At 46.7% G+C, this 7,148-nt stretch overlaps 1 non-coding gene across 1 annotated transcript; it reads right to left on the bottom strand.

Annotated features, from left to right (window-relative positions):
• Positions 1–3,591: 3,591 nt before the first annotated feature.
• Positions 3,592–3,755, bottom strand: LOC142460681 (U1 spliceosomal RNA). Its single transcript, XR_012786844.1, has one exon. It is a non-coding gene; the product is annotated as a U1 spliceosomal RNA (small nuclear RNA).
• Positions 3,756–7,148: the final 3,393 nt, after the last annotated feature.

Below are 7,148 nucleotides of genomic sequence, written 5' to 3'. Positions count from 1 at the left end.
GTGCAGGTTCAATGAGTTCGCAGACGTGAAGCTCAGAAAGAAGAGACGATTGAGCAGGTGGGTGGGCTTTCTTCTCTAGCCGCTTTCTTTTCCTGGCCTACGGTTGAGTGTGCGGGTGAAGAGCTGGCGGCTGGGACCCACTAGCTGCTCCATAGGTTAAAGATGTGGTAGACGACTTCCGAGAAGATTCACCGCTTGGAAAACCCCACGAGGCAGGTCTTCTTTCCGCTGTGCATTTGAAGCAACCCCACAGCGTCACGTCTCCTGTCCTGAGAGTTTTGACTCGTACAGATAGTAGCATGGCGAGACAAAGGCCGGCGTTCCCATCTTGCCCAGTTGGTGGTCTCCAGAGCCTGTGACACTGCGTCGGGGAACATGTACTTCATTTTCCAACTTGGAGCATTCTTTAATAGGACGATGGCGCTGGGTGGCACGGAGGGTTTGCTTTTGTCGGTAACTCATAGGAAGATTGGAGGCTCAGATCCAACCAGGGCCTCTGAGGCAAAAAAACAAAACCTGGTTGATCCACTTCCATAAAGATCACACCAAGAAAGCCTTATGGACGTACGTTCTACCCTGTGACACGTGGGCCACGAGGTGCAGGAAACCCCTGCCCAACAGCGGGCAAGGGTGGGCTTTTTAAAGGTCAAGACAAGGATCTGAATCCTATCATTTAGGGGGTGGGTGGGTGTAGGGTTTATTTTCTTAAGAAGTTGTCCTGAGTTTTGTAGCCTATATTCTTTCAGCTTTGCAAGAACCAGGCTGAATGAGCCTTGACTATGCTGAAACTGGATCGTTTGGATCTCATGCTGTGTTTATTGTCTGCTACTTGTCGTGTTGTTGTTGGATGTCATCGAGTCGGGTGTGGCCCATAGCGTCCCTACGCACAACAGAAAGACACACGGTGGTGTCCAGGTGCCGGAGCCCATTGCTGCAGCCCCTGGATCACTGCACGTCGCTGTCGCCTCTCACGTCCCCTGTACTTTACCGATCCAGAGGTTCTTCTCCAGGGCCTGGGCTCGGCTGACAAGCATGCACAAAATACATAAGACGAAGTCTCGCCCTCCTTATCTCTAAGCACTCTGACGAGACTTCTTCCAAGACCTTGGGGCAGTTCGTGGTAATTTTAATCTTCTTCTCCAGCACCGCAATTCACATGCATCGATTTTTCCTCCTGATTCAATGTCCAACTTTTACTTGCATATAAAGAAAACGTGTGGAATGAAATAGATTGTATCACAAGAACAAATCAAAAAGAACTGCCCGTCCTATCAAAGACCGCGAGGCAGTGCTTCCCGCCTTGGGGCTATTTCAGGACGTCTTCCCTTGAAGTCCACCAGGGGGCGCAAGCAGGCAGTCGGTGAATCGCCTGTCCCAGCATTTCCCGCGTCCCTTCAGCCCATTAGCTGACGTGGGCCTTAGCGCTCATGATTATTGCGCCCCTTTAACGTTTCTAACTGGAACTACCTACAGTTTATTATTATCAGCCCTGACGTTCTTTTGTAATGGGTGAGCAAGCGGAAGAAGCAGTGCAGTGAGTAGTTTTCAAGTTTGTTTGTTCATGAAAATTGATAGCTAACACAGACTTCAATGTTATGCTCTAGTTTCCATGTGATGTGTGCTTGGCCTATACTGGCAGCAGAGATAAGAACGGAAATAATGTCTTCCCTGACTAGTTGAGGGTCATCAAGAAAGTGATTTAATTTCTCTGAGCGCCCTTTTCCTCATTTGTAACGTAGCAATATCGAGTGCCTAGCCCAGAGGCATGTATATTGGTACTTCTTAAGCTAGTTCTCTGCCTTTCATGCGTATGCACCCCTGCTCATTTTTAAGGCTAAAATTCCTTTTCTTGAATTACCAATGCCAGGTGTTTATGATTTTCATTTTACTGTGCTATATAGTTGTCTCTAAATCATTCCTCTTACTAATTATTTCCTTAAAATGCACTCTCAAAAATGTAAATGCCCAGTGAGGTAGTTAAAGTTTATTGTGCCAATCTGGCCGATAAACACATGTGGGGTTAATTGAAGGGCAGAAAGCTAAAAGACTCAGTGAGCCTCACCTTTCTAGTTCTTGGGTCTCTTGCTTTCTGATGGTCGGACCAGGTGCAGCTGCCTTAGCCAGTTCCCTGCTTCAGCTAGCAAGGGTCACTTCCTGAGCCCTTGGTATAAGCTCCTCTTTTTTCCCTCCCTCCCTCCCACCCTTGTGAATCCTTGATCAATTATATATTGTTATTGTGTATCTTACATTGTCTATTGTCTCCCTTCACCCACATGTCTATTATTCATCCCCTTGTGGGGGGAGCCTCTGTAGCAACCTTGTGATGGGTTACCCATTGTCGCCCTGCCCCCCCCCCCAACCATCCCTCCCGTCATGATATCGCCACTCCCACTACTCTTCCTGAGGGAATTATCTGTCTGAATTTCATGTGTCGAAAGCTCTTACCTGTACCAATGTATGTGCTCTGGTCTAGCCAGATTTGTAAGGTAGAACTGGGCCATGGTGGGGGGTGGCGGGGGGTGTGGGGGGAGGAAGCACTCAGGAACTGGAGAAATGATGTGCGTTTCATCAGTGCTGTACTGCATCCTGGTTGAATCATCCTTTCCTTATAACCCTCCTGTGGGGCAGGATATCCAATTGTCTACAGATGGGCTTTGGCTCTCTACTCCAGCCCCCCTTGTTTGCATCGATATAGTTATTTGTTTTGGATCTTTTGATACCAGATCCAGTCGACACCTCATGGTCACACAGGCTGGTGCTTCTTCCATGTGGGCTTATTTGCTTCCCTGCTGGATGGCTGATCTAGCACAATTTATATGTTTCAATGGACAAAAAGTATCATGTACTGTATCTGAAGATAATTTTCCCTTGAACGGGAGCCTCCTTTCAGTACAAGGTGTATCTGGAGAGCTAGACAGGGCCCAGCCACCACTACTGACGTTAGGAAAGAACTGCTTTTAATCTTTATCTTTTTTTTCCCCCAGGGGTAGGGGTGGTGGTTTGAGAACTCTTTAAAGCCAAACCAAACAAAAGAACAGCAATCTGTTGCTGTCAAGTGGACCCCAGCTATTGATAAGCCCATATGTTACAGGATAGAACGATTCCCCGGATGTTCTTGCCTGGAACCTTTACAAGAGAAAACTTCCAGGTCTTTCCCCCACAGAGGCACTGCGTGCATTCCAACGATCAAGTTCTAGGTAGTTCAGTAGATTGAAGTTTTCCCACTTGGAGTTGTTTATGAGGTCGGATTCGCCATACTGAATGCTCCGTGTTTGCTCCTTTGTTAGAGAAAGGAGACTAGATGGCGCTGTTGGACAAGCGTTGAACTGTTGACCACAAGGTTTGAGATTCAACCGACTGGCTGCTGTGAGTCAGGAGAAGGGTGAAGCTCTCTGGTCCCTTGAAGATGAGCGGGCTGGGAACTTGTGAGAGGGTCTCCCCGAGCAGGCAGACTCAGCGGAGGTGGATGGTGGTCGTGTTAAGGAACCTTGTTTTGCGTTTCTATTAAGTAAACAAAATTATTCAGTGCCTCCGAGAAAAGAACTTGTCTCTTTTTAATTTTTTCTTTTTCTCTGCACTTTTTCTTTTTTTCAGGGGAGAGCGTGAACGCAGCCCCCCACTACCACAAATTATGCAGTGGAGTTTCCCACATGTGGGGAAATCGCAGGGGTCCGCACATCCGGAGTGCAATAGATGAGCCTCGCCCTGGGAAAACCACCTTCGTGATCATGGTCTCTCCCCTGCCAGGTAAGGGTTTTCTGCACTCTTTTTCATGAAAAAAATACGGCTGGTAGTAGAACACTTTTTCATGGAATGCATAAAGTCTATTTATTAGAGAAATTGTATATCTTGATAAAGATGGTCAATGGTCACTTCTGTGGGTTGATTCTTTAAAAATCAGAGCCAATAATTAGGATAGACTCTGTGCTCTCTTCATTACATTGGGAAGTGTCTTGAGTGGTCATCTTCTGTTGCTGGAATGGTAGCTTAGACAAAGGTCAAGGAAATCAGCATGTGAATGCCATGTCCTCCCTTTCTTCAGCAGCCAACTCTTCATCGCCTCAGCATGTCTGCGCAGGGACATGAGGGGGGTCTTCAAGGGCCACTGTTTCTTCACATGATCTTGACTGGTCTTCCTACATTTGCTCATCATAACCAAACCACCACGGTCTTGGTGTCTGATAAGACCTAATGATGTAAAGGTAGTAAGTTCTGGTTAGTGAGAGAGCATCTTCACCGCCAACACGTTTTGGCTTTACAAGCTTCTATGATTTTTCCATGTGTCTAGGGTAGCTTCATCTGTTTCCAACAATCCACCATCGTCTTATTCGTCCATATCTGCAGCTTCCCCCTCATCTTCCTCTTTGCCCTCTTCTTTTTTTTAAAATTTTTTTACTTTGCCCTCTTCTAACGCTGAGCAACCTTGGTGTTTCGTACTGTCCTTGCTTTCCAGTGAAATCCCCTTCACCCCTCTGTCAGCCTGCTCTCCTGTGTTCTTATGTGGCTACCCATCCCCCACCCCCTCATCCTTGTCAATGACTGAGTTAGTTAGTTTATTGTGCCAATCTGGCTGCTAAATACAGCTGGGGTTAATTGAAGGGCGGAGGGATAAATGGCTCAGTGAACCTCGCCTTTCTAGTTCTCGGGTCTCTTGCTCTCTAATGGTTGGACCAGGGTGCAGCTGCCTTAGCCAGTTCCCTCCTTTAGCTGGCAAGGCTCACTTCCTGCAAGACATTCCTGAGGAGAAGCCACAGGGACCTACCCTGATGCAACCCTAGGTGCTGGAGCAGCCTGTGGAGACCCCCTGCCAGCACTGAAATGTTTACACATTCACTGATTGGGCTTTCCTCCTGCAGTCAGCATCATCTGTGTGTTTTGTGAGATGGAGGAGGACTTTGTGGACTGGTGTTGGACATATAGGTTAATGGGGTAATGTTGGACCTGTGGGTTTTGGCAGCACTGGGTTGGGATGTTTTCTTGATGCTCACTTAACCTTTATATAAAATTCTCTCCTATACATCAGTTTCTGTGGCTTTTGTTCTCTGAAGTCCCCAGACTAACATAATGACAGCTTCAGATTCATCTGAATAATCCATCTGTTAGCACCACTTGTAACATGGCACTTTTCTGGTGACCAAAAAGTGGTTGCCTTTTGGTAGGCGGCCTTCACGGTGGCTTCTTCCCCTGCAGCCCATTGCCGTGTTGGACAGTGGCAGACCTAGTGACCTCCCGCTGCCACAAAGTCCTCTGCACTGACACTTCCTGTTTCGTTAGCCTCGGATTCCTTGAGGAGCAGGGTTAGGTACTCAGCCACTTCCTGTGTCTTCCCCTGGATAGGGGCAGGCCCCACAAAGGGTGGGAAAGGCAGTTAGGGGACCCGGGAGAGGAACGGAGCCTGTATCTTTTAGCTATGTCTGGAAAGAGTGATGGCAAGATCATTGGCTTCAGAAAACGCACACACGACAAGCTCACTATGGTGGTAATGCTGTTACCACCCCCGAGGTTCTGACTCATAGCAACCCCATGGGACGCTCGTCCATTGTGTCCCTCCTCACCATTGTGATGTCCATGGCTGCAGCCACTCTGTTAACCCGTTTGGTTGGGTGAGGGTCTTCTTTACCAGGCAGATGTGCTGTTTCTGGAACTAGTGTCTCCTGACAACATGTCCACATACAAAAGAGGAAGTCTTGCCACACTTGCTTCTAAAGAGCATTCTGACTATACTTCTTCCAGACCGATTTACTTGTTCTTCTGGCAGTCTATGGTACGTTGAATACTTTTTCCAGGCTCATAATCCAAATACATCAATTCTTCTCTCATCTTCTTTAATAATGCACCTATCCATTTGTTACCCTAAACTGCCAAAGCCAAACTCACTGCCAGCAAGCTGATGCCGACTCAGCGACCCTATAAGACAGGATAGAACTGCTCCTGTGAGGAACTGGGACTGTCACTCTTTACGGGAGTAGAAAGCCCAGCCTTTCTCCCTCAGAGTGGCTGATGGTTTCAAACTGCTGACCTTGCAGTTAGCAGCCCAACTCATAACCACTACTCCACCAGGGCTCCCCAAAGAGGAAATAGATTTGAGAAAATTCTTATCATTGTGAATGAGGGGAAGTGCGGAGTGGGGACCCAAAGCCCATCTATAGGCAACTGGCCATCCCCTTACAGAAGGGTCGTGGGGAAGAGACAAGCTAATGAGGGTGCAGTATACCACTGATGAAACATACAACTTTCCTCTAATTCTTAAAAGCTTCCTCCCCCCCCCACTATCATGATCCCAATTCTATTTTACAAATCTAGTTAGATCAGAGGATGTATACTGGTACAGATAGGAACTGGAAGCACAGGGAATCCAGGACAGATGAACCCCTCAGGACCAGCGGTGATAGTGGTGATACTGGCAGAGTGAAGGGAAGGTTGGGTAGAAAGGGGGAACCAATTACAATGATCTACATATAACCCCCTCCCTGGGGGACAGACAACAGAAAAGTGAGTGAAGGGAGATGTCAAGCAGTGTAAGATATGACAAAATAATAATAATTTATAAATTATCAAGGATTCAGGAGGGAAAGGGGCAGGGAGGGAGGGGATAATGAGCTGATACCAAGGGCTCAAGTAGAAAGCAAATATTTTGAGAATGATGCTGGCAACAAATGTACAAATGTGCTTGACACAATGGATGGCTGATGGATTGTGATAAGAGTTGTACGAGCCCCAATAAGATGACTTAAAAAAAATAAAAAGTCGGTGTGATTTAGTAAACTGTTTTGTTTATATAGCTGCATGCTATTGCATATTTGATATCCTTTTAAAAATGAGCATAAGTAGATAGAAAGAGATTGTCATTTAAGCAATATTTGTATTGAATTCTGATCTTTTTATTTTAAATTCTTCTCCAATTTCACAAGCATTCATACAACCTGGGGAACTTGATGCAGTAGGCCTGCTTTGGGAGTCTCAGGCTCTGATCTCTAACAAGCCCCCCCAGGAGCAAGAAGCTAGGGACACGTGATTGTGGCTTTGGTTGTGTCTTGAAGGAGACCATCTAGGAGTGGGTCTCTCTAAGAAAGTTGTGCGTATACGGACCAAAACAAAACAGTTGCCTTTAGAGTTTTGAACTACTCACAAGTTTTTGCTTTTTATCC

The sequence above is a fragment of the Tenrec ecaudatus genome, chromosome 10 (assembly GCF_050624435.1).
Source record: "Tenrec ecaudatus isolate mTenEca1 chromosome 10, mTenEca1.hap1, whole genome shotgun sequence".
Classification (NCBI taxonomy): domain Eukaryota; kingdom Metazoa; phylum Chordata; class Mammalia; order Afrosoricida; family Tenrecidae; genus Tenrec; species Tenrec ecaudatus.
This window is presented reverse-complemented; position numbering and strand designations above follow the sequence as displayed.